We start from the raw sequence: 27,980 nt of genomic DNA on the forward strand, positions 1-27,980 counted from the left end.
GGGCTTTTAGGGAGCAAGCGGAATGATTCCAGTTGCAGTATCTAAAAAAACGGCCCAAGGTGATGGCCAAGGGGTTCAAGAAATATCGTCAGCTTAAATTTCTTGTGTATGACGAGTTCCTATAGTTGACTTTGATTTACCTCTCGTGCGGAACTTCTCGACAGTTTGACCCCATCACGCTCCATTCAGTTGTTTGAGGTCCGGGGCGACGAGAACGGAAGCCCGGCTAAGTGTAGGTCAGCACGGCGCACCTCGGCAAGCCACCTGCGCACACACGCCGAGAGAACGGGTGAGAGGGGCCGGCGGAAAAAGCGTATCATGATACACGGACAACCACTCCGTCGGACTTCGCTTCAAGGCGTATCGCTTCGCGCGGAGATGGCCGTGAACATCAGACTCGCACTGGACGCGGTTCGCGGTCTGAATCGACGGGCGACTCTCGGGCTGTTTACAGTTCGTCCCGAATTCTTTCCCTATTCGAGTAAAGAGCGAGGCGGGGGTAAAGCCCTTGCTTGCTCTGCCCAGCAGGAGAGCTCATAGGAGCTCGATGGCGACGGCGCAAACACCAAGGCCAGCGGCCTCCTTCGACCACACTCATGTCTGCGCGGTAGCGGCAGCTCGATGAAAAGGAAGGAGGCCAGCGTTCGATACCCAGAAAACACAGGGACATTCTAGTCCACCATCGAGTACGTTGTTAGCGAGCTCGCCGAAGGATCGCCCCGGCAGGGCGTTTTCCTCGTGTTCCCGGGCGGAACATTTATCGTGAAGGGGAGTAAGGACCCTCGTAGCCACGCGGCAGTGCGCATGCACATAAGGAGCTGGTCATTCTGCATAGCCCTATTCTCTTTGCGACCGTTGCGGTTTCTGCAGCTGCAAGGCAATGTGCCTGGTTATGTAGAATTTTGTGCTCGGAACAGTGTAAATAAAAAAAGAAGGTTCCAGAGCACGGATGGACATGGCAATAAATGAACGAAATTGATAAATCTGTAAAGGATACACGCTCTCCATCCACGCGTTAAAAAGCGTGCATACCCCCCTTCCCCCCCCCCCCCCCAAAAAAAAAGGGTCAAGCGGTTGCTGTCATTTACAATATGAACTTCTCCTTGAATTACCTCTGGCGTCCTCCGGAAGTAAATCTCCATCGCTAATTGCTTTCTTAAATTCTTAAGATGTCGTAAATTGCATTACAAATTATAGCTGCTCGAAAGTAGGGACATGAAATTACTAATACCTTTGAAAAGTCATGTATTTACAGTGAAAATAGCAATAGTTCACCATTTATGCACTATTTTTATTTATATTATTTCATATTTATTTCATGTCTATGCAATTAAATTGTGGATTGATATATATATATGCATGTGTACGTGTATGTACAGATATGTAACTGCGTTTTCTTTGTTGTCAACCCATTTTCTGTTTCTGTTTCCGATCGGGCGAAATATGTGCACCTACCACCTGTTCCATGAATTTCGTTGTGCCATATATATCACGTAATGCTCAACTCCCCCTCCCCTCCCTATGAAAATACCAAACAGGGATTGTGGTATTCTTAAATCAATAAATAAATAAATAAATAAGTAAATAGGTAAATAAATAAATAAATAAACCTATTTACGTTTTAGTTACAAAACATATACATCGAAACCTCCGTGATTCTGTTGCTTCCCACGCTCAAGAAGTGGTATTCAGATGAACTTCTTTTTCTCATTTTTCTTTTCCCTTTTTGCCAATTTTTTATCCCATGAGGGAATTGTAAATAATATTTTAAGGTGAAAAGTAAAAGAGAAATTAATAAGTAATGAACTTGACTTACTCGCTTGAAGTCATTTTTTACGTTACTAAATTACCAGGCCACAAAAGCGTGTTGTTACATTGCTGACTACAGTAAACATATTTTTATTAAACCAATTATATTACTGCCAAGTCTGGTTCTTCTCAATTTTGGAAAAAAAATTAGGCTTTACCATTGTTTTTTCCATTGTGGACAGGAGAAGCTCCTGCTCCAGAAACAATTAGAACTCATAGGAAAAAGGCGGTGGTAAATGAGAAGAAACTGCCTGTACGGTAATTCCATGTTGTCATGTAAGGTTATGAATTCAGTGATCGTAGTGTTTTTCTAAAGCATGCTAAATTTTGATGCTCACGCTCAATGTGCTGTCATGCTTGGCCTTGGTTCACTGTGCTGTGTTTGCAGAATCTCTCAAAAATTCACTTCTACAGCCTTTCACAAATTGTACACCGCAATATGTCTTCCTCAACTTGAATATTCACCTGTGATCCGGAATGACATCGTTAAATCTGCAGTTATGCCATTGAGCGAGTGAAGAAACAATTCATAGGAGTTTACAACCATTGTTTTGCTAGAAATCATTCTGGATGTCGTTATGGCACTGCCAGGTTATGATCATTGCCATCACTTTACTGCCGATGAAACGGCACTGACGTGTTATTTCTTTACAATTTAGTTGACGGTATGATATCCTGTGCTATAGTTCTCAGTCATGTAAATTTGCGGATTCTGCGTAAGTTAACCAAAAAGAATCAACTATTCTGTGTACCTGCCAACGTCTTTCAATAGTCTACTGTTCACACAATACATAGTCTATATAATGTTAACTTTTATGATCTTAATGTTTTTCACAGTCCACAGTCATTGTTTTTATCTCAGCTCTGTACTGGGTTATTCCCTTCCAATTCATCCAGCGTTTTTCCGGCCATCAAAATATGGCTGAAAAACTTTCCGCATGTTTCGCGAAGTTCGAAACTTGCCCTGCTCGTTTATTTTCGTTGCCGAAAACTTTCCTGCCTATTTATGAGAGTCGGTAGTTTTGCACCCACTGAGCTAGAGGGCGTCAAACAACATTTTTTTTCAAAAGACTTTTTTAGAATGCACTTAAGAAAGCGGTATTTGTGGCAAGTTTATGAAGTAATCTAACTGTATAAATAAAGAAATACTGATGAATATAGATTCTTCGAGGCCTTTTGTGACAATCAATATTCAATAAAATTGCCAAACTTTGAAAATTTTTTTCCGGGAACATGGTGGCAACCTCAAAGGACACAGATAAAATATTTTCTATTGGCATTTTAACGTGCTGCAAATTAAAGCATAATATAGGCGCTGAAGTTGTAGCAGATGGTCTGGAAAAACTTGCAAGTCTCTCTATCATAGGAAAAAAACATTGTATTGAAGAGGAAAAAAACTCGCATCAGAGGCCCTACAAAAAATATGCACAACAACTCATTTGAAAACCCCATGCATTAGTTAAACATAGGTGAAGTTACTTGAGAGTATTACTTTTTACCTTGAGAAATATTTTTTTGAAAATATGTATCTCCACCAGCTTTCCGCCTACTTACCTGAGAGCATGACGTACTCGCAAGGACAATGTTCAGCCCAAGGTTACTGACCTGGGATAAATACAGCAAACTTGGTGCCCTCTAAAGAGCAATTGAAAAGAAAATGGGGTTATCTTCTACAACCTGTTGTCAACAAAAGTACACTACAAGAGATATGGAATTAGTGTGGTGACTTCAGGATGAGCCATGCAGCTTTATGGATTCAAAGTAACAAATTATACTTCCTTGGGGAGTTCTGAAAATGCCGCAGGTGTGTTTTATACACCTAATAAAAATACCTATTCATATTCAGTACATAAGCCTTCCAGTACGCTAGTGGCATTGACGCAGTGCAATGATAAACGCTATCGTAATACAAATGCTTCATTTTTCTTTCAGCTTTCAGGAGAACACGCTGCTCTCTCAGACCCTAAGCCTGTCATATTACTACAAAAGTGCAAAACAACTTCTTATTAAGAACTGGTAGCCGAGCCGACAGTCTCGCTCATGTTGTGCGTAACGTAATATTGTATACTGTATACTCTTTAAAGGCTTGATGGCTCATCTGAGAGTCATCACCAGTGGCGTTGCCAGGAAAGGAGGGAGGAGGTGCTGAACTCCTCTGCAGTGCAGTCCAGGAATTTTTTTAGCTGTGCATGTGCATACATACGTGTACACATACAAACACATATACAAACGTACATGAAGTATGAACGACATCACCTCCTCCCTCACACACCGCTCCCAACCAACTTTTTTTTTTGGCTACGGCTAATGGTCTCCGCAACCTGGCCACATTCATTGTAGCACACCTCTGTTGGCAATGGAATGCAGAATGCAGATAACCTCATTCCGAATTCGATTGTCCCAAGTTTGCTGTCTGTATCTGAGGTCAGTAGCCTTGGGATGTAGATTGCCCTTGCGAGTACGTCTTGTTGCTTTAGTTACATAGGCGAAAAGCTGGTGGAGACGCCTTATTTTAAAATATAATACCTTTTAGTAACTTCACCTGTATTTAGCAAATTCATTGGGTTTTCAAGTCTGATATTGTGCTTATTTTAGTCCGAACACCAAGGCAAGCTTTTGGATGCTAAAGACAATGCTTTTCGCCCAAAAAGGGAAATTCCTTTTCAGACTATCTGCTATACCTTCAGTGCCTAAATTATTTTTTTTAATTTGTAGCATGCTAAACAGCCCATCATCACATGTTTTATTTGCGTCCTTTGATCTTGCCGTGTTCTCGGAAAAAAGTTGTGAATTCGGCAACAATATTCAATATTGCTCATGGAGAAAACACTGGAAGAATAAATATACACAACTAAGTCATTATTTTACAGCTAGCTCACCTATTATCTTGCTGGAGTACGATTTTATAAAATGTGTTACAGGAACGCCTCTTGAAAAAAAAAATGTTGCTTCATGCCTTCTAGCTGAATTGGTGCCAAGCTACAGACTCTCATAAAAAGGGAGGAAAATTTGTGGCAACGGAAATAGATGTTCAGGACGAGTTTCGCACTTCAAAATAACACGTAAAAAGTTTTTTAGCATATTCGCGATGGTCTTAATAACTCTGGATGATTTGGCATGGAATGACCACACTGTTTCAACATTGTTTACAAAATGTACTGATGATTAATCTCTTTTCCTTCATTCAGGGAGGTTTTTATACATATTCGTCTATATTCCTTTTAATTTTTAACTCACATTACATGATTCTCGTCTTATCTGTTTATTCTTCCCATATTGCACTGATTTTTTTTGTCGGCGTGTTTTCACTCTTTTCATTTGTTTTTTCTTTCTGAAGATTGCCTGTGTTTTATTGTTTATTTTGCGCACGCCTGCATGATGACCTCATGATTGTTTCAGGGTACGATAAAGAAATAATAATAATAATGGTTAGAAAAAGTAGTTAACGATTTAGAGTACTTGGTACTCTACTATGGGAGAGCACAAAGCCGTCCCGTCAAGGCATCCCGCCGCAATAATAATAATAATAATAATAATAATAACATATCTCATCATAATCAGCCTCACTATGCCCAATTCAAGCAAAGGCCTCTCTCATATTTCCCCACTTAACCCGGTCCTGTCCTTGCGGCTGCCCCGTTTTAGCCGCAGACATCCTAATATCATTTTCTCACCTAATTATTAGTCTCCCCCTCACGCGTTCGCCTTTTCTTGTAAACCAGTCAGTTACCTATATTGACCAGCAGCTACCGTGTCTGTGCTCTATGTGAACTGCCCATGTCAATTTCTTTTTTATGTAAACTATGATGTTCTTAACAACTCTTTGTTTACTGACCCACTTTGCTCTTTTCTATGTATTAAGGTTACACCTATCAGTTTCATTTCCATCGTTCGCTGCGACGTCCTGAATTTAAGTTGAACCCTCTTTTGTAAGTCTCCAGGCTTCTGCTCGGTAGGGAGGTAGTGGTAAGAGCAGCTGCTCTATATAGCCACGTTCCATTTCCCAAGTTTTTGTTATCGTCCCAAAACACCACACGATTCTCAGCGCAAACCGCGCCTGCAGTTTTCGAGAAGGTTCCGGACTGTAGTAGATCATTTCGATAAGATCACGCCCACTGTGCGAACGGTACAGATTGTTCTGGAACATACGCCAACGCCAGCGATAACGCTAGAACATTCGACAGCAAGAGTATAAATGCCGACGCGCTTCGCCGATTGTCAGTTGTTGATCGAAGGCCGACGCTCCGTTCGCTGCTATCAGTCCGAGACTGCTATCTGTGCAAGACTACTGCTGTAATTGGACTTTCCGTTTACCGGGCACAGGTTCACCCAAATAAACAGTTAAATCCCAACACGAAGTCTCCTGTCTTCGGCCACGTCACGACCCCATGACATCTGTGGTGGAGGTGTGGGGTAGGCAAAGCAACGGTTATGCTCACGAATTTCAGCAATGAGTACAAACATGTGAACAAAGGAACAACGGTCGCATACATCGAAGAAATTGTCGAAGCCACCAGTGCTTTCGCCCTCGCCGATTCTGCGGAACCTGATAAGAGGAACCAAGCCCCTCCCATAGCTTTCGACGTCAATCCCAGACTTCCGAACGATAAGCAAGAACAGCTCAAGGCCCTGCTCCTGCAATACGAAGATTGCTTTTCGTCGTCATCGAAAATTCGGCAGACCCCAATCACGAAACATCGCATCATAACCGAAGAAAATGCCAGACCACTCCATCAGAGTCCGTACAGGGTTTCGACGCGAGAACATGAGGCCATGAAGAGACAAGTTGATGAAATGCTGCGGGATGACATTATCCAGCCGTCCAAGAGTCCATGGGCATCCCCCGTGGTGTTAGTGAAGAAAAAGGATGGGACCCTACGTTTCTGCGTCGATTATCGCCGCCTGAACAAAATCACAAGAAAGGACGTGTATCCTCTCCCACGAATAGACAACGCACTTGATCGGCTCCATAACGCCAAGTAATTTTCGTCAATGGACCTCAAGACTGGCTATTGGCAAATCGAAGTCGACGAAAGAGACCGAGAGAAGACGGCGTTTATAACACCGGACGGCCTCTTCGAGTTTAAGGTGATGCCCTTCGGCCTTTGCTTAGCGCCTGCAACTTTTCAACGCGTTATGGATACAGTACTGGCAGGATTGAAGTGGCAGACTTGCCTTGTGTACTTGGACGACGTCGTCGTGTTTTTCTCGAGTTTCGACGAGCATCTTCGGCGCCTTGAAGCTGTACTTCAAGCCATCAAGACGTCTGGACTCACACTGAAGCCAGAAAAGTGCAGATTTGCGTATGAGGAGCTCTTGTTTCTGGGACACGTTATCAGCAAGTCTGGAGTTCGTCCCGATCCACGGAAAACAGCCGCCATCGCCGACTTGGAGCACGGCCTTGAGCTGTTCTTGCTTATCGTTCGGAAGTCTGGGATTGATGTCGAATGCTATGGGAGGGGCTTGGTTCCCCTGAGCAGGTTCCGCAGAATCGGCGAGGGCGAAAGCACTGGTGGCTTCGAGAATTTCTTCGATGTATGCGACCGTTGTTCCTTTGTTCACATGTTTGTACTCATTGCTGAAATTCGTGAGCATAACCGTTGCTTTGCCTCCCCGCAGCTCTGCAATTCCTCTTGCGACGCAAATATTTCGGGTGACCAACAGATGCTAACTGCCTTCAACGACGCCTTCCAAGTCAGGTGATTTAGGAGTGCCGACTGAAATATTGACGCCTGAGCGAGGCGGAATGGTGACTTGTTCTTCCAGCACATTCAAGGCATGGTGTCCTGACGGCGTGCGCGGTGGTAGTGCTTCTTCTGTGGATAACGTTATCGACTTTGTTTTTAGGTTGATGACAGCACCATGGAGGCATAAGAAGTCCATGCCAAGGATGACATCTCTCGAGCAACGCTGTAGGACTACGAAGTCCTTAGGATGAATACGGCCGTTAATGGAGACTCTCGCTGTGCAGATTCCTGCAGGCGTTACGAGATGACCTCCGGCTGTGCGCATTTCAGGGCCTTTCCAAGCTGTCCTAACTTTCTTTAGCTTCGCGGCGAACGACCCACTGATGACAGAATAGTCGGCTCCATTATCGACGAGAGCGGTCACACTGTGGCCGTCGATAAGAACGTCGATGTCGCTAGTTCGCCGTCTCGCATTACAGTTAGGGCGTGGCGTCGGGTCACGGCTGCGTCGGCTTGTTCCGCTGCTTCCATGTTGCGTCGTCAGGCCACCTCCGGTAAGTGAGCTTTCGCCGCCAGGGCTTTGCCTGGTTGGCATTGTGTTCGGAAAGCTCCGTCGCGGCGTCGTCGTCGTCGGAGGATCTTCGGTAGTTCGTCGCACAGCAACCGCACCTCCACCGGTTGCTGCCCTTAGTTTCCCGGATACGGGCTAGGAGACCAGCCCCGCGTTGGGCCGGAGTACTGCCGGGGGTGCGGTGACATGCGGCGGCTGGGCGACGGCGAACGGGGAGGACTTCGGGGTGTCCATTGAGTTTCTGTCAGGTAGTCGGCGATGTCACGTGGCCGTTCCCCTGGCTGCGGACGTGGTGCATCGACGGCGAAGCCACGCAGTCCCATCTGTCGGTACTGGCAACGGCGGTAATTGTGCCCGGCCTCGCCGCAGTGGTAGCACAGTGGGCGGTGGTCAGGGGTGCGTCAAACGTCGGTTTTCCTCGGCGCACTGCGCTGGCCCGCTGGTGAACGGTAGGTCGTCGGTTGGGGTGGTGGCGGCGGTGGTGTCTGGCGACGGAAGTGCGACGGGGCGGCGTTTTGGCGTGGACGGGGAGGAGCGTTGTGGCGCACTGCAGCGGCGTAGCTCATAGTTTCTGGCTCGGGCAGCGGTGTTTGGGGAATTCGAAGTGATTGCCGAACTTCTTCTCGCACAATGTCGGCGATCGAATCCACTTGAGGGTGCGCCAAAGGCAACAGTTTGCGCAGCTCTTCCCGCACGATCGCTCGGATCGTTTCACGCAGGTTTTCGGAGTCACTGGTTTGAGCAGCAGCGCATTCTGGAGTCAGGCGACGATTATACTGTCTGGTGCGCATGTCAAAGGTTTTTTCGATGGTGGTCGCCTCGGATACAAATTCTTGGACGGTGTTTGGTGGATTCCTCATTAGTCCCGCGAAGAGCTCCTGTTTGGCACCTCGCATGAGGAAACGAACTTTCTTCTCCTCAGGCATGTCTGGGTCAGCGTGACGTAATAGGCGGGTCATCTCCTCTATGAAAATTCCAACCTTCTCATTTGGTAGCTGAACCCAGGTCTCTAGTAGAGCAGCGACCCTCTCTTTGCGAGCGACGCTCGCGAACGTTTGCAGAAATGCGCCGCAGAAGACATCCCACGTTCGGAGCGTGGACTCACGATTCTCTAGCCAGGTCCTTGCGGTGTCTTCCAGGTAGAAATACACACGACGGAGCTTTTCTTCGTTGTCCCAGTGGTTGAGGGCGGCCACACGGTCGTATGTTTCTAGCCAGGTTTCCGGGTCTTCAAACGATGACCCATGAAACGTTGGTGGTTCCCTGGGTTGATGAATGACGATCTCCGGCTGGGACGCTCCGGTTGTCATTGTCGCTGCAGTAGAGGTCATGGCATTGGCCTTCCGCGCCTTGTCTTGTAGAAGCCCGTACTCCGGTGGGAGACCTTGCTGTCGGTGGCTTGTTCGCTGCTCTTGGTTGGCGTCGGTGTCTTCTCCGCGACGTGGGCTGGGTTCACGGCTTGACGGGGGCGTCCAGTACATGAACGAAGGAGCACCTCCACCAGATGTCACGGGGTCGTAACTTGGCCGAAGACAAGAGACTTCGTGTTGGGATTTAACTGTTTATTTGGGCGAACCTGTGCCCGGTAAACGGAAAGTCCAATTACAGCAGTAGTCTTGCACAGATAGCAGTCTCGGACTGATAGCGGCGAACGGAGCGTCGGCCTTCGATCAACAACTGACAAGCGGCGAAGCGCGTCGGCATTTATACTCTTGCTGTCGAATGTTCTAGCGTTATCGCTGGCGGTGGCGTAGTTTCCAGAACAATCTGTACCGTTCGCACAGTGGGCGTGATCTTATCGAAATGATCTACTACAGTCCGGAACCTTCTCGAAAACTGCAGGCGCGGTTTGCGCTGAGAATCGTGTGGTGTTTTGGGACGATAACAAAAACTTGGGAAATGGAACGTGGGAACGTGGCAATATATATATATATATATATATATATATATATATATATATATATATATCCTCTTGAGGTATAGTGGTAAATTAAAATTCATGATAGGAGAATATGTGCTCGCCCCATCGTTATTCTTCTAGTTATTTAACCGTCAAGGTTCGGCCCCCTGGTTACTACCTGCTCTAAGCAGTAGTATTCCTTTAAATCTTCCAGTGCCTCACTATACATAGCTATCGCAAAGCGTTGTTATCTTCTAAGACTTTTTCACACTGCTTTAGTTTCCTGCTTAATAATTTTCACACCTACTCTTCTGCTTTCCGTGTCTAGTTCATGAGTTATCCTTCGTCCCCTAAGTTACTCCAAAATGTAGTTTCATCAGCGAATCACAGCTAAGGTATTCTTCATTAACTGTTATCCCTGACTCTTCCTTCTATAGGGCCATGAATACCTCCCATAAGCATGCGCTGAATAGTGATGCGGAAATTGCGTCTCCCTACCTTACGCTTTTCTGTTTTGGGATTTCATCGCTTTGTTTATGAGAGACGATGGTGGATGTGGATCCGCTGTATATTTCTGCCAGTATGTTTATATAGGCTTCATTGACCACATGATTGACCAGTGCGTGCATGTCTGCTGATCACTCGACCAAATCAAAAGCTTGCCCTAATCTATGAGAGCTATATGTGAGGGTTGGCTGTATTCTGCACATTTCTCTATCACCTGATTAGATAGCATAAATATGTTCTATTGTTGACTGCCCTATATTATTATTATTATTATTATTATTATTATTATTATTATTATTATTATTATTATACACATTGACAGTTGAGCGAAACTATTTTGTTAAAAAAGAACGTTGATGACATCTCATTTATTATTCAGTACCACCTAAAGAAAGAACTTTGCCATGTGATACATATTTATGAGGCATCACAAGCTACTTTATATGCCACTATAATCTCGTTGTATTCTCGTTAAATGAGTGTTTCACAATGAATCATTGCTTGGGCAAGATTTATGTGAAACATATTTATACTTCACCTAAAGCTCTCAAATATTTCAATGAGCTTTATAATATTGTTCCTGTGTTTTTTTTGTGGAAAGACGTAATGATTCAAGTTTATAACCGAGGAGTGATAACAAAGGTAACACGCGTTACTTTTGTTTGATAATAATCATGAGCGTTTTACCTTTTTTTCCCTTTTGTTCTACGTAAAGTGGTAACGGTTTCGCTTTTTTTTTAGTGTTATGAGTGACGTATTTAGTAACTATTATTAAAGTAACAGCTACAACGCTGCTTCTAAATAGCTGGTATACTTATTGCTGTTCGTGGGTGTACTTCTTTATGCGCAAGCACGCATCACAGAAAAGAATGCCTCTAGGAGAGCCTTCGACCATACCTGAGCAGTGAACGTAGCTGGAGAAAACACTTTTGAAAACGAACCGATGGTATCTTTGGAACGCATTGAATAAGCATTTTGTAACACTCGAACATAGTTACACACGCGTTGGAGTGTTTAAAGGTGTCAATACTTAAGGACATCACACCAGTTGAATTCCAGCTTCATCTGAGTGTGGTCTACCGAGGCTGTATCGTTGAAAAGGCATGAAGTATGTGTTTCACCTGTTGGATACACTCATAGATGAGGTGCGCTTACTAAACGTGGCTCTGGAGATAAAGAATGTATGTTACCACAGCAGACATTGCATTCACGGCTTTAATACTCATGTAAAATTGTGTTGTTCTCAGTTCTCACTAGAGAGGTATTGGGCATACATTGAAAGGCAAAAAAAAAGTGTGACTGATCCCTCTTTCTAGGAATCGGTATAACATTAAAGTGAATCGCATCCTAACAGAGGCAGTTGAGCGTTTCTTGTGAATTGTTTCACAAGGGCGAATGAATGAACACTACAGCCAGGCACGTTGCTAGAGGGGGTGCTCTGAAATTCAGATAGTGCCACTTCGATCTCTCGAGTGCTCCCGAATTCGCGCGGTGTTAAGGCTGGTGCACACTGGTGACTAGCAGTGGTCACGCAACCATTCGCGACTGGCGACCAAAAAGCGACTGATGTTCAAACCGGCAGAGGCTGCACACGAGCGACCGGAAGTCGCAAAACCGGAGAGTCACGTCCGGATCTCGTTATAAGCGAGAACTCTGGAGACCGGCGCCGATAAGCTCATCGCCGCCAGCTGAATGAGCGGAGCAAACCGAGCGCGCCGCATTTATTGTTTTCGACCATTCTCGCACAGTGTTCCCAAGAGCATCAAGGAGTTCGATTCAAGCGAAGAACAAAAGATTGTCATGGTGCTGGTGCGCCGTGCCATGGTGTCAGTGCTGGCAGCACAGATGCCTCCATATAAAAAAAAAAGCCAGTGGTGGGTGTGACCATCCCTTCGATCGCGGGATTTAGCCGGCCACAAAAGGCGCCTGCCTCCCTAGCTGCGCTGAGACGACGAGGAGTATTTCTGAGAGGAGTACATATTCAGAAACGCCCGTGAATTTAACTTGATTTGCCAAAGCCTCCAATTCAGCACAAACGTGTCTCAAACGCGGTGTTAGTCGTTGCCAGTCGTTGCTAAGGCATGAAGCACAAACGCGTTCCAAACGCGCTGCATTGAAGGTGGTGACAAGTCAAGTTCAAGACAAAGAGTGATTCTGCGGGGGGAAAGATAGTGCACAATCCATTTTCTCTTTATTTTGACGGTGTTTATCTTCTTGCGATTGCCGCCACGTAAATTCGGCACCTTGCTCGAGCTGCTGCGCCCGGCCATTTCCAAGCCAAGTACTCCGTGGTGGCCATGGTGCCACAGACCCAGAGGAACGCACTCGTTTGTATCTGGCGGCAGAAAGCCAGCGCAATAAAAAAACAAAAAAAAAAAACATTAAGCATCGCTGATTGGTTCCAGCAGCTTTGCGACTGCAGTCACGTGACTGAAAAATTAGTCAGGAAGCGACTAGTCAAAGCATGCAGTCGCTTTGCGACCGTTTGCGACCGTTCACTACTGTTAGTGACCACGACCACTGCTAGAAGCCAGTGTGCACCAGCCTTTATTGCTCAGCGGCATGTTCTGCGGAAAGAGTAAAAGGCGCGATTTTGGTGCCTTTTGATACTTTTGTTGTTGTTTTGTTGTTTCTTTTTCAAAGCACACGCTCTGTCACAATCAAATAGTCGGCGCGTTGGTGCCTGGTTATCGTGCTGTCGTTTGAAATTCGGGACAAGTGCTTAGTTAGCTCTTGTTTTTGACAAAGGCTGTGCGCAAGTGCACTTTCGTAGAACCCCGCCTTTTCTGCAGCTGCCAGCGCCGATTCGTGCAGCAGCCGAACGAAGGGAAAATCAATGGCATCTGTGGCTGTCCAGAACGATGACGCGTGATTCAGCCCCAACGTTTGGCGCTCCGTCAGGCCAAGCAAGATAGTGTCGAGGGTCTCTGTGACAACAGCACGCAACCATTGTTGTGATCGGCCTCCATGTCTTGGCACTGCTTGGCCGCGTGGGATGGTTTCGGCTAATTCTACCCAGATTTGTTTCGGCTTTGAAACGTTTCCCGAGGTGTCCAGAAGCATCGACAACGCAACTGTCGTACTACGAATTCTTCAGGCCCGGCGGCTGCCTTTGTGAAAACCTCTTTAAACGCGCCCGACCAACTGATGTCCTAGGAAGGGCTATTTGCAGTCAGAGCTGCTTAGAAGAGGGGTAAACTCTGGACTACTTTGTTTATCAAGGTGCACTGGACAATGAGGCGAGTGTTATGGGAAGTGTCTTCGGGGACGTTTCCCATGTTCCGTGGTGTGTTCGTGTCTTCGATTGCCGCATACCGCAGCCTGCCGGGAACCATAGCTACATGGATGAGTCAGCACTGCACGTAGGACACTACGCCATTCCACTGTACTCTGTCGTGCCGTATAATGACTTTGTGCCGGGTTTTGTGCTTTTCCATCGCTGTGGGGTGAACTATGAGCGCCTCTTCTTTCTTTTTCGAGTTAGGAAGGAGGAGGTGTTTGACCTTCCCATTTGGGGGTGGAGATGAAGACTACTTCTTTCATCAGGCTGCCTTGGACGCAATTGTTTTCCCCTGCAGGAAATCTTCGGAAGACCCAGGCTTTAAAGGGCGTACGCCTAGATGCTTAAAGGATGCTTCGATCATGCATGTACGGCCATAGCACGCTACCTTCATCACGTAACAACAGTGAATAAACATTCCTGATATCAGCTGACAAATTCGCCCAGTCGAAACATCAAAGAGAAAAATGATGCCAGCCAGGTTTCAACTTCAATGGCCAGGAAGCGACCAGGGTCAATGATGAAATTGACAAGCTTCTTTGCTAAAGTTTCAAAGATGAGTCCCGTATTTCTTCTTGTCTTTGCTTTTTACTTCCGCTTTGAAGAGGGCATTTAATAATTTCTCGCTTGTGCATGTTCAGCAATACCTCGACACTGTTTTGGCCATAAAATGTTCTTACTGAGATGACTATTTAAACACAATGAATGGGGTGCTATATGGTCGAGAAGTGCATTTTGTTTGGTGTTCTTAGAATATGACAACATGAATTAAAAACGATTGTTAGTATACTTATGCATATTTTATTCATATCGTCCTTCTAGGAAGGACGCTTTGTATTAAAAGAAGGTGGCTCTATCTCCGGAACCATCACCACACCTGCAGACTTGAATGCCGAGAGAATGCATGACTTTGCAGACAATTCGTAAACTGTCAGCCCTCTTTGTCATAATATCAGAATGTTTGTCAATAACACTGCTATAGGCGATGGCGTAAGAGAACGGGTATACTCTAACGTATGGATGCTGCCACCTAGCTACAAGTTTGAAGTCCCGGTAGCCAAGAACGGTAAAAGGCATACGTTTAAGTCTCACTGGTCACAGCGGTATTAGTGGCTAGCATTTTCTCACATGCAGGAGAGAGATTTTTGAAAAGGTTGCGTATTTTTCGGTCGTAAAAGCGAAGTGGGTAAAGGCTCTCACCAGTCATGTAGGAACCTCGTAACAGTTCTGTTTACGAAGTGGAAGGATGCCATTGAGACATTCGAGAATCATGCACGAACTGCACAAGACCACAACGGTTGACGCGGAATTATTTCTCAACTGCGCCAGAGGAAAATCAAGCAGTGTCCACGTACAGCTTAATCAGCAAGCAAAGGACGAACTCAAAGACAACTATTCTCGAGACTGTTGTACTGCGTGGCCGTCAAGATCTCGCGCTGAGAAGTGATAATAATTCGGGGTGTTTTGATCTCGAGGAACCCTTACAGAACGACGGCAACTTCAGGGCACTCCTACGTTATAGATCCAATTGAGAGGACATCATTTCGGCCAATGACATATGTAAGAACAGCAGGCAGCAACACTCTCTACTCCAGCCCGCACATTAAAAATGAAATTATTTTGATAGTTGGCAAACTTATACAAGATCATATTGGAAAACAGGTAAACGAGGCTGGAGTTTTTTTTGGTGCTGGCTGATGAAACAACGGCTGTGTCCCAAACCGAGCGATTCTCGTTGTGCGTACGCTACGTCGATTCCACTACTTCGAGCATTCGGGAAGATTTTTTCTGCTTCGTAGCTGTTGATGACATAAATTCGTCTAGCCTAGCTGACACACTGAAAAAGGAGCTGCTGAATCTAGGCCTGCACTTGAACATGATGCGAGGCCAGGATAAGATGGAGCAGTGGCGATGAGGGGGCATTCATCGGGGTACAGGAGCTCACTCGGAACGACTTTCCAATGGCTTTGTACACGCACTGCTCGTCGCACTCCCTGAATCTTTGTTTTAGTGACTCCTCGGTTGTTCAAGTTATTCCACGGGCCTTTGGCACTATTATTGAAGTTGTACTTTCTTTCGGGTGTCACATAAAAGGACATAAGTTCTGAAAAAAAAAACATCGAGAAGCGTTTACAAAGTCATTCGGCCGGCTGCTCCGATATTGTAAAACAAGGTGAGTGGAACGTCACGATTCAGTTCCACTGTTCGGAGAAGCGCTTTCTGCGATCGCTTGCTCACTTGAAAAGTTCATGGACACCTTGCATGAAAAAGCAACAGCATCCACCACTCATTGCCTCCATCAGCGAATCTGTTCACCCAACGTTCCTATATGACTCGGTGTCAGTAAGATATTCCTAGGCCTCGCGCACCACTTGTGTGTGTATCTGCAGTGCTCATCTACAGACATGCGCGTCGCCTTGGAGCTGGTTGACTTGGTGTTCACTTAGGTAGAAGAGTTGGAAACTAACACGGAGGCAGAATGCAACAAAATATTTTCTCTAGATTTTTTATTTATTTAGCGATACTGCAGACCACCACAAGGACCATGCAGAAGGGGTTGTGCATTGATCGTAGAATAAAGAAAAAAACAAAAACATCGCAATCACAGCGAAAAATAACAAAAATAAAAGCAATGACAAAAATAAGAACCCAAGAAAACTGTCAAGTACAATAATAAAACATAATACAGATTTTTTAGTTCGCCTACAAAATCATTGGCATCAAAACAGTGGAGGGCAGAGCACTTCATTCGGACAGGGTTCTAGGGAAAAAATGTATTGATGCGATTTCGATTTAGCGAAAATTGGGGCAAGTGTTCTACTGTGGGTGTGTCTAGTCTTCCTAGCTGTGTGGGGATGTACACAATCAGGCATGGTTACTTTTGTGCTTCCGGTAAGACAATTATGAAGAAAAAGCAACCTGTTGACCTTTCTGCGTGCTTCTAACGATGGGATGTTGTGTTGCCTCATTAATGTGGAAGGCGAGTCAGTCATTCTATACTTAATAAATATGAAGCACACTGCTTTTCTTTGAACTCATTATCGTTATTGAACACCAATTTTGTTGGGTTGGGGGAGGGGCTCCTCTACAATTGAATCATATTCCAATTTAGCTCAGACGCAAGTATTATAAGCTAAAAGCTTAACGCTAGAAGGTGTGGTTTTAAGTTTCCTTTTCAGCTATCACAACGTCCGCAGCGCAGAGGTACAAGTAGCCGAAATATGTGATGACCAGGTTAGTTTGTTGTTGATAATGACACCTAGATACCTACATTTGTCTACCTCCTGTATATCATCCTGGTTAATAGAGTAAGCGAACGTACTAGGCGTTTTCTTTCTTGTAATACGCAGAAGTACACTCTTTCCTGTGTTTAACTCCATGCTCCATCGAATGCACTAGTTCCAACAGCCTGTAGGTTTTGTTCCAACAGCACATGATTATTCGGACAGCGAATTTCTTTATATACAACGCAGTCATCAGCGAACAGTCGAATGCAAACAGCATTATTGTTTAGCTCTGCCAAATCATTAATATAAATTAAAAGCAACACAGGTCCCAGTCCACTTCCTTGGGGCACTCTAGAAGTCACACAACAGCTCTGACGTTTGACCCGAAACTTGTACAAATTTCTTCCTGTCTCGAAGGTAAGCACCAATCTATTTAACAATATTTGGTGGAACACCCAAATATTCTAGCTTTCGTAATAGCTTCCCATGAGGCACCTTATTGAATACCTTTGAAAAATATAAAAACAAGGAATAAACTTCTCTAGCCATATTGAGGATATCTGAAAAATCTTATACTGTTATCACAAGCTGTGTAACTGTAGACAAGTTCTTTCTAAAACCGTGCTAAAATTGCGATAATGCATTGCGCTCATCTAGAAAGTCGATAAGGGTCTTTGAAATGACATGCTTCAACAACTTGACGTGCTGGTAATGGGACGATAGTTATTTACAGATAAACGATAATTTTTTTCTGAATGTTAGTGATGCGTGCTAAACGCCATTCCTAAGGAATTTCGCTTTTGGCAATCGAAAAATTAAACAAATTTGTCAGAAAATAAGATACCTGCTCTGCGTACTGATGTAAGAAAACGTTAGGGATACCATCCGGCTTTGACGGCTTTTTTGGATTAACATTAGGCAGCACAGACACCACGCATTCATGCGATGTTTTTTAATCAATAGCTAAACATGAATCAGCGCTCTCTGGTACACAATTATCGCCTGTCGAAAAAACACTTTGGAAGTAACGGTTAAAATGGCCTGAGATCTGCCAAGCATCTGTAGTTATCTCGGCACCAATTTTTACTTTATAAACATCCTGCCTACTTTAAAAAAAACGCCAAAACGTTCGGCTGTCGCATTTATAGAACTGGGAAAGGTAGTTGTTGAAGTCAGAATTTCGGGGCTCTCATAGTTTAATTCATAGATTTTGTTTCATTTCAAGATAGATGCAGCATGACACTTTTTTTCTGCTTGTGGAGCCGCTTAATTTTAAGCTTTGTGCGAACTATATCTCTGGCTATCCGAGGGTTTGCATGCCGTTTCTCGAGGATATTGGTGGATGCATAATTTGCAACGCAAAATTTTATTGCATCTCATTACCTTATCCATGAAGTCTCAATATTGTCAACTCTATAGTCAAGATGTACGTCAAGATAAGTGAATATTGAAATGTCATCGGCGTTTTGAAAGTCCCGAACCACTAAAGAATTTTTTGCTACCCTCGGCCTATTTCTTGTTAGCTGCTAAAAAAAAAGATTACATCATGGTCTGAAATGCCTGGCTCCACTGATGCCGTAGCACCGTTAAATATTTCTGTTTGAAGTAGTAGATCCAGCATAGATTCACCACGTGTGCACTGACGCACCATCTGCTCTAAACTTAAACAAAAGATTACATCCAATGCAACATCAATTGTTTTGGAACATCCATGTTTTAACTGGTACCAATTTTTTCAGGGAGTTTAGAATCACCCGTCAAGATTATATTTTTATCGTGTAGGCAAGAAAATGTTCATGCAGTTTTGACAAGAATGATTAGAGTCAAGTGGGCGGTATACGGCACAAAGAAAAAATTGAATTCCACAAAAACACACGTTTAGCAGCAAAATTTCATGGTCGGCAATTGGATCTCCGACGGTTATATCGACAGGATGTTTTGCAAGAAGAGCCACGCCTCCTCCTCGAGAACCCCTATGGCGCCGATACAAGCAGTAACCTGGTGGCGCAATTTCATCATCGCGAATGTTGTTATGAAGCCAATTTTCAGTGATAACGCAAGCATGCGAGTCATATAAGAGTCGTAGGGATTCAAGTGCAACCGTTTTATTCATCACGCTTCTAGCTTTGAGTGAAATGAGGCGTAGCTGTTGCATCTTTCCTTGCTAGCTCTGGGGAAATGGGGTATTTTTGTTTGACATTGTTATGCGTGTCATAGTAGCATCATGCCATGCGTACAACTGGTCATCGTTGCGCAGGTCATCATGCACCAAAGCTATTCTTTTGCCTTCGCTTTTGTCACCTTTAGCGCTAGCCCAGAGAAGCTTACGTTTACAGAGTGTGTCTGCGAGATAATCGTTTTGTAACTATGTAAGTATATATTTGTACCACTCAGCTTTTGTGCGTTACGCTTGACTGCTTCTTTTTCCGTGTAATTATGAAAGTACAAAATAATAGGTCGGTTTACCCGAGATTTACGAAGCCTATGAATGCGACCAACAGAAGTGCTGTTCACGCCGAGCTTTTCTGGAAAACTTTTATTGATTACTTTTTCGCGCAAGATTGATTCAGACTCATTTAGAACACTTGGTATGCCAAAAACTATCAAGTTCGATCTCCTGCTACGATTTTCTAAGTCGACTAGCTTAACATATGCTGACTCTTGAGTTTCCTGGATTTTGGAAATAGCTGACCGTAAATCACCAGCTGCATTAGTGGCGTGGTATGATGACTCCACCTTCTCGTCTACTTTGTTCCGGGTGAGCTTCGAAACTCGGTATTCTATTTTCTGTTAGCTCAAGACGGCTCTTCAAGTTAGCAATGTCAGGCCTTATAGCCTGTTGAGCGTACCTTCAACAGATGGCCCAGGATTTTCCTCAACGTCACTACAGAGCAACAACTTGCAAAAACAAAAAACACACACACTCATGCGCTATGGTAATCCAGGTTTGTGGGCATGGCAGAATAACTAAAAATCGGTCATCATTACGTACAGAGTAGGGGTAACTAACCTGTACGAAGAAAACAAATGGTATGGTTAGCGATCCTAATCGATGTGTTTCGCCGTGCCCACCGATGAGATCCTCGTGAGGTACTTCTTTTATACTGTTGGTGCCGGTTGACGTCACAGAGCCCTGCTCAGTTTATAGAACCTGAATGCTCGTGACCATGACAAAGATCCCGGCACGTTTGTCGGCGAAATCTTGCGGCTTCAAAGGCAAAACTTTCAGTGTTGGTGATGCTCCGCCCAGTGCAAGGAACAAAGCCTATCCGAAGCAAACAAATCGCATGGTTAGCGATCCAAGTCGATGCGTTTCGTCTTGGTCCTATGTGAAGACAGAATGGCGGATTTCGGAGGGAAGTGCTAGATTCCATGGGTGGTAGGAACTCAGAGATACCAGGGAAACCCAGGGAAACTACGATTGTAGTTCAGTGGAAGAGTACTACAGGCGAGCCTTGTTCAGTCCGTACATAGATGACCTGAAAGCTTCCCTGAAATGTCGTTTTGCAAACCATCGCAAAACACTGCCAACTTTGCCATTTGTGTTGCAAAAGCATGCCTGCGAAGGCAAATTTGAATTTGTGCATCCGGCCTTCGATTTTTACCTGAGAGATATGACAACAGCTTATATCCCTACACTAAAAGGTGAATAGGAAGTCTAGAGAACTAAACCGCAAGCCATGCAAGAGCACAAATTTCCCCGCTTTGTGGCGAATGCTTTAGCCAAATGCGACAAAGCCCTTTTTCCGAACATTCACACACTCCTCAAAATAATGGCAACGCACCCAGTGAGTACAACTGCTGCAGAACGGAGCTTCTTGACACTGAAAAGAGTGAAAAACCACAGCTGAAGAGCGGCTGAATGGTCTGGCCCTCATGTCCACTAACCAGATACAAGTCAGTGTCGACAAAGTTGTCACTGTGTTTATGGAGAAACCATGACGCACGAATATTGAAGCGTGAACCGCTCTCGTCGGCCAGACTACATGTTCGTTTTTTTTCTTTTCCATTGACCTTTAGTATATGGCAATACTATATGGTGAAACCATTCGCAACGCGACTCTTTAACATTCCTTGCTAAAATGAATGTTAACGTTCTTCCTCTTCTGCGTCAGGGAAGCATCCGTGTTTAGTTTTTTATTGTCCAATAAAACTATTTTCCCGAATACGTGTGTTGTTTTTTTAAGAGTTACTGCTATAAAATGGTTCTTGTTCTTTTTGCAGGCGTGTTGTTACGACACAGTTTGCGAAATCCAGCCGAAAAAGCGTCCCATGCTGTTTTGCGTGCATCTGTAAGTGGACGACTAATTGTCTTGCATTCCCACAACCCCCTTTTTTTCCTTTTTGTCCCTAGTTTTCCCGTTACTGACTCTTAATTGCCATTCTTGGTCAAGGTTATTTGGTAGGAAATCATTATTTCTGATCCACACGCACAAGCTTTACTGCAATATCAAAATTTGCTTTCTATCACTGATTAATTCTCCTCTTGTGCTGAATTCCACCTTGTTTCCGTTTTATTCCAATAATAAGCGCCTTCTATGTTCCCGGGCAACGTTCTCTCAAATTTCTATGTAAACACTTTCTTTCAAAATATTAGGCTTGGCCCCCTCACCCCCCCCCCCCAAAAAAAAAAAATTCTGGCTACGTGCTTGGCAACAGCAACATATTGCAATGTCACGCGAAGAACGTAAAAGCAGCTTGATACTGGATTTGCGTACCCCAAGCAGAAATAAAACACAAAGTGAGCATACTGAAGCACGGACTAACAACTGTCAAAGCTCGGCACTTAAAACGCGCTATTCCAACATAAAGACACAAGAAACGAACGCACAGGAGCAAACAAGACAAGCACCAACAACTGTCACAATTCTTGGTTCTTTGTGTGAGAAGCGGGCTCATTTAGTAAACGGAGCAGCGAGCAAAGTGACTTTTGTGCTCTCCCGAACCACGAGTCTGATCAGCGTTCGCGCAGCAGAGACCACGTAGCGTAGAGGCGGTGGTCTTCAAAACGTGAGATTTATTGATTAATTGACTGATTGACTAATTGATTTATTGATATGTGGGGTTTGATGTCTCAAAATCACCATACGATTATGAGAGACGCCGTGGTGGAGGGATCCTGAAATTTCGACCACCTGAGGTTCTTTAACGTGCACCCAAATCTGAGCACACGAGCGTACAACATTTTCGCCTACATCCAAAATGCAGCCGCCGCAGTCGGGATTAGATCCCGCGACCTGAGGATCAGAAGCCGAGTACCTTAGCCACTAAACCACCGTGGCGGGGCTAAAGAAGTGAGAGGCGAGGACGTTTTAGAGTGCGCCCAACGTGAGTCCTTTGCGCCGTCTTGTTACTGATGACGAAAACAATATGCCAAACGGTATATGGTGTATATAAATAACTTTCGGTTAGCAATCTTGACAACGTACGTTCTATGGCCTAGTGGTTAGTGCCGCGTGCTGTGGATTGAGTGCTCGCTGGTTTGACGCCTCAGAACAGAACCTTTTATTCTGGTCTTTTTCACACTATAGTGTTGTATATAATTTACAACGTCATATCTGTGACGGAAATATGTCAGTGGAGCCATGCTGGACTCTGGCACAAAACAATTTCGTGTTGAAAAGTACCAATGTTAAAATAGTTCCGGAAAAGGACTTGCCTAAAAGCCTTCTATTGTACGTGAACACTTAATCTATCCCTATTTACGTCCTTTCCTCTGCCTCACGCAGTGGCTTCGCGGTGAAATGGGCTCGTTTTCATAAGACGAATTGACATCAAGGCTACAAGATTATGCTATACTGACAGCAATATTTCATTTCGAGCTCGTAGCGCTCAACTTACAAAGATTTTTGTATGTTAGTTGTACTTATTTTTCAGTTTTTTTTTTGCCACTGGTCCCAAACGTTCGCTAACTGCCCTCAGATTTACGATGGGCTGCACGTTTGTCTTGCAAAGAATATTAGCGCAACAGGCGTTTTTCGCCAGTAGAAGACCGAACGCGTCTGCTACGACATTGTGGCTTGCTGTTTCTCGATATCTTTTTTCGACAGATCAAATCAGAATTCGGCACACGCTTATTAACTTCCAAAAACCGTTTAGAAGAAGATTCGAAAGTTGCCCTAGGTGTCGCTGGTGAATGCCCATTCTTCAATAATCGCGAGTCTGCATTGACAAGACAGTGTCTCTAGTCGAATTACGTTTCTCATGGTCACATGCGGTATGTACACGCTATGGCATCAGTTTGATTCGCAGTGTTTCAAGTTTCTGAAAAGTATCAAGGACCAAATAGTTGCTAGTTTATCTTGTCTCCTTCGGGTGCTGCTGTTACTATCTTACATTTGTGAAGAAGAGGTGAAAAATAGTGTACGACTGCCCCCTTAATTTAGAACTGTAGATGCGGAACTAACAAACGCGAGTGTGAGGCGCATTTCAATGTAGGGAGAGAAAGAGAAAACTCACGCTAAAGCCATTAAAAATATTGTGAAAGCACATATATATATATCTACATATATATATATATATATATATATATATATATATATATATATATATATATATATATATATATATATATATATATATATATTCGATATACTGACGTTATTGTGTATAATTGCGACGTTAATGACTCATCATGAGCCTGAAAGGTGGCGTAAATATCAAAAGTTTGAGTGTTTCATTATTACAAACCTTTATATTGGCATTTCTTCTTGCGTTTCTATATGCCCTATTTTGCTTTCTATTTTTATGGTACCATCACCTATCATTAGGCGTGAGATGTTGAAGTTTCTCTTGTATTGTTTCTCTTCCTCCCTCTTATTCACGCACTTAGATTTGTGTTTCATTATTGTGCGCGGTGACTGCTTGTGTGGGCAGGAAAAAGGGGAGTAAATTTTCGGACAGGATCGGTAGCCTTTAAATCTAGGCCAGCACGCGTCCTTGAACAGGGAGCTGAACCACCGTCTTTTGTCGTCTTCGTTACGAATCATAAATGCTGGCCGAGAGGCCTGCCTGCTCACACGTATACGTATTTTCGCGTTCGTAGGTGTAGAAAGCAACGGTATCCGTGAAATGACAAAAAAAAAAAGAAGAAAGAACAGAAAAAGAGGAACAGGAAAACAACAAATAAAAAGTAACCACTGCCTTCGGGCAAAACTGAATAGCATACTGTAGCAAAGCTCACAAAATGAATTCACTAAAAAGCGTAGCTGCGTTTTGTTCATTTTAGTGCAATGAGTTACACACAGAAAAGAAATAAGAATAGGATATGTATAATAAAAAATGCTCCAATGAAAGAAAGAGGGGCGATCGTGAATTGGTTTCTTGCGCTGGCTCCCGACTGACCTCTGTGGTGCGGTTCTCTCTCGTTTTACATCGCGCTATTTCTTTCTCCATTTTGACATTATGTAAGCATCTTGCAAAGAGCTCCTGTGCACATGCAGGCTCAACACCACGACGGAGGTCGACCACAGGCAATAATACTCCAATGCTCAAAAAATAAATAATAAAAAAAGATGGAGAAAAAGTAAAAATCACGCGGCCATTAGGCTCGCTTCACGCCACGGGAGCGACTTTTCCTTTCGCCGACGGGGAAGCCAAAGGAGAAGCCAGGGGATAGAAATTGCCCACTTTTTCGCCCACATATTTCCTATGTAGTACTTTTTTTCCCTCTCTGGTTCTTTCACCAGTGTGCTTCAGTTTTCCTTCCGGCGTTTGCGGTGGGGTCAGGGGAGAAAGGTAAGATTGAAAGGAAAGCAATTACGGGACAAAAAGTGCCCTAAGCATTCATAGAGCGCGAGCCAGCGGTCGGCGCCCATCGAAGGGTCACTACAGAGGACGTTCATTCACGCACGGTTTGTGCCTCCGTGCCGTAGCCTGTCATGACATAGGCGGCAGCATTAGTCGAGCGAAATTGGTACGCGTTCCGTTCTTCGTGCTGACTAGCCAAGTTGTCAAACAGAAAACATAACAGGGACCTGATCATTATACGCGTGTGCCAAGAAGGAATACGTGTGCCTGTCAGGGAACGTGTTCACTCCTTAAAGACGGTGTTTTTTCACGCGGAGTTGGAGTGTCGGTGCGATTTGTGTCAGAGGTAGCTGCTAACACCTGTGGTTTGCTTGTCGAACCATATTTCAACGCTGTTGCATTTTACACTGTTCACTATCGTCAGAAGCCCGAAAAGTGGTTATGATGAAGGACGCATTGAAACCGGGGAGGAAAATAAAGGTGCGATTGTTGGCGATGAGGTTTATTAGGTGGAGAGAGATTGTGAGGATACAAATGTCTACCCAAGTCACACCATTCGCTTCTGAATGATATTTGAAAGAGTGTCAGCACTGCTCAGCGTTAAGGTGGGTGAAAATAAAACACGTCACTTGGCGAAACATTAACCATGCACGAGACAAGAACTCACTCGAACAATTCATTGTGTCGATGTTTGTTTCAACTCTGGGATTTATTGTGTTCTACAAACTCTGAATCAGCTGTCTTGCAAGATTATGGCGACGCGCGCTACAGAGTGTCTTAGCACGTTCCATAGCTTTGTATGCACTAAAAGCGCACTGTGAGGTGGAAAGCCGAGCCTACGCTGTTGCCGAAACAAAATAACGATGGGCATACACAAAGCACTTTTCTCAGGGATCTTGTCTTCGATGCCGGAAGCAACAGGACAAAAAGTGGGAGCGGTTCGACTAACGTCATAGGCTTTGTTGCCAGGTTAGGCTACATTGCGTCTATTTGGCTACTTTTATGTGCCGCTGACAAAAGAAATGTCTTGGCTATACTTGGCTACCTCTTGGCTTTTTTCTCGTTCGCTTCATTTTAAACAAATTTTTAATATGTGCTGACGACGCAGCCACTGCTATTCGAGTACGCAGTGTTGTTGTGTTACGCACTGCTCACTCCTTATCAGCCAGCACCAATGTCTGGCTCATCTGCTCTGGATGATAATCTGTTATCGCGCATGTTCACTGATATGCGTTCCCGCCCCCTTCATTAACGACCTGTCTTTATAATCGACTACGCACCACGCCATAGGCCATTCTTCTTTTGTACACCTTCTTATGACAAGTATGCTGCATTAAAACTTACGTTCTTCCTTCTCACGGCGTCTTCCTCTCCCGGCTTGGATCCCGTCTCGGCCAAAACGTAACAGCTGGTGGCAGTGGTCGCATGGTGGACCCCCGGGAGCTCTGTGACAGCAGTCAGTGAGGCTTTGGCTTTGTACTCTTGTACGCTAAGGGTTCTCATTTCCAGTCAGGGAAATAGTAAATGCGGCTAGAGAGGACTTTTGCCACAGTTACGGTAGTGAACATGTATTTGAATGGCTTGCTAAAAGTAGATTTGTTGGCTGTAGCGTATAAACTCGGTTTAGAAGTAAGCAAAGCTATTTGGAAACCCGAAATTGTGGGCAAAATTTAAGCCTCTGTGGCGGGTGCCGACGAAATCACTGAAGCAGTTAATGAAGTGCAAAAGAAACGCAAAGTGAAAGAAAGAGAGGAGGAACTAAAGAAATGCTAATTAGAGCAGCTAAAGAGGACTCCAGCCACTGAGGCAGAGCCGAGACTCGTCAGTTATTATTACATGAGGTTTCTTCACTTTCTTATTGGTAGTTATTCGGGGCTTTTTGCAACCTTTGAGCGCACTTGCACAACAATGGCCTTTTAGCTGACGTCCTGGCCTCAAAGACTTCTCAGTTTGTTGCCGGCAGAAGCAGCACAAATTATAGTCAGGTTAAATGCCGAAGAAGCGGAATATTCCGAGGACGTGAAAAGGGTCACAATACAAGTTGGTCACCTGAAACTTTCCAGCTGAAGTTTCGGAAATCAAATAGGACGCCGAACGAAAGCTGCTCAGAGTTCGCGTACAGGCTAGCAAACTTCTTGGAAAGTTGGCTAAAAGCGCTGCTGCGTTCGACGACAAGGCCAAAATGTTCAAGGAGTCCTGCCTAGAACAGTTTCATTCGACGCTTCCTGAAAAATTGAGTGGAGTCTAGATAAGCCAGGTGTAAAGAGGGCTCGCAAGGCAGCAGAGTATGCAGATGACTACTACGCAAAAACACAGTTCTTTTGACGCAGAAAGAAGCACGCGCAAGCAAAAGAATTCTAGAAAGTTGGAGACAACTACCAATACCACAAAGCACAAAGTTGTCTACTCGCGAACAAGCTTACAGCACCATAGAAACCGCATGCGTGTGTCTAGTTTGGGCTGTAGAAAAACTTTCCTGTTATTTGGCTGGTTCAGACTTCATTTTCATTACGGATCATCGCCCACTCACGTGGCTTCAAGAGATGTCTTACGCAAACGGCAGGTTGTTACGTTGGAGCCTCAGATTGCAACCGTACTCGTTTACGGTTTAACATAAGAAAAGATCGCTGCACGCAAATACAGATGGTCTGAGCAGGGCTTTCCCTCCCTCTTGGCCGGTTGGCATAGTGGCACCAAAGCCTTGATTGAGAATTCATACGTAACTAACTGTCGCAGGTCCTCGCCACTCAATTTTGATTCCAATTGGAAAGTTTCCCAAACACTCTGCGTATGAGTCTGGCTTGGCCGAGCTTGGCAGTTGTCTGTGGTGTTTGCGGGGCTGCTTGCTGTTTCGCCTATGCCTAGGACCCGGCCCGGGTCTCTCGAAATCGGCGTCGTCTGCAGTTTTCTGCCACGCCAAGCACTCCGCGTTTCGGCACATCGGCCGACGAGACCTCCGAACCCTGCGCACGACCCTAAAGGACGCACGCTTCGACTTGAACACTCACCACTGCGTAATCTGACCTCGGAGGGTCAGGGGCTACATCGCTGGATTCTTCCAGACGTGGGTCGCCAAGTACTTCGACGCTTGTGTGCACCTTGAAACTACTCGTCAGCAGCGCAGCCGGCCGAACTCGTGAAACTCCCCGAAAGTGCCACAACGTCGAAAACTTCGATGAGCTTTGCGGAAAAAATTCATCAGTTCATTTGACGTTTTTTCCCCCTCCCCCGGGTACTTGTCCGTGGGGAG

At 44.7% G+C, this 27,980-nt stretch overlaps 1 long non-coding RNA gene across 1 annotated transcript; it reads right to left on the reverse strand.

Moving 5' to 3' along the window:
* Positions 1-131: 131 nt before the first annotated feature.
* On the reverse strand, positions 132-27,980 carry LOC142777151 (uncharacterized). Its single transcript, XR_012887948.1, has 3 exons — positions 27,739-27,980; positions 26,075-26,175; positions 132-264 (listed from the first exon to the last, which is right to left on the reverse strand). It is a non-coding gene; the product is annotated as an uncharacterized LOC142777151 (long non-coding RNA).

This window comes from Rhipicephalus microplus, chromosome X (assembly GCF_043290135.1).
Source record: "Rhipicephalus microplus isolate Deutch F79 chromosome X, USDA_Rmic, whole genome shotgun sequence".
Classification (NCBI taxonomy): domain Eukaryota; kingdom Metazoa; phylum Arthropoda; class Arachnida; order Ixodida; family Ixodidae; genus Rhipicephalus; species Rhipicephalus microplus.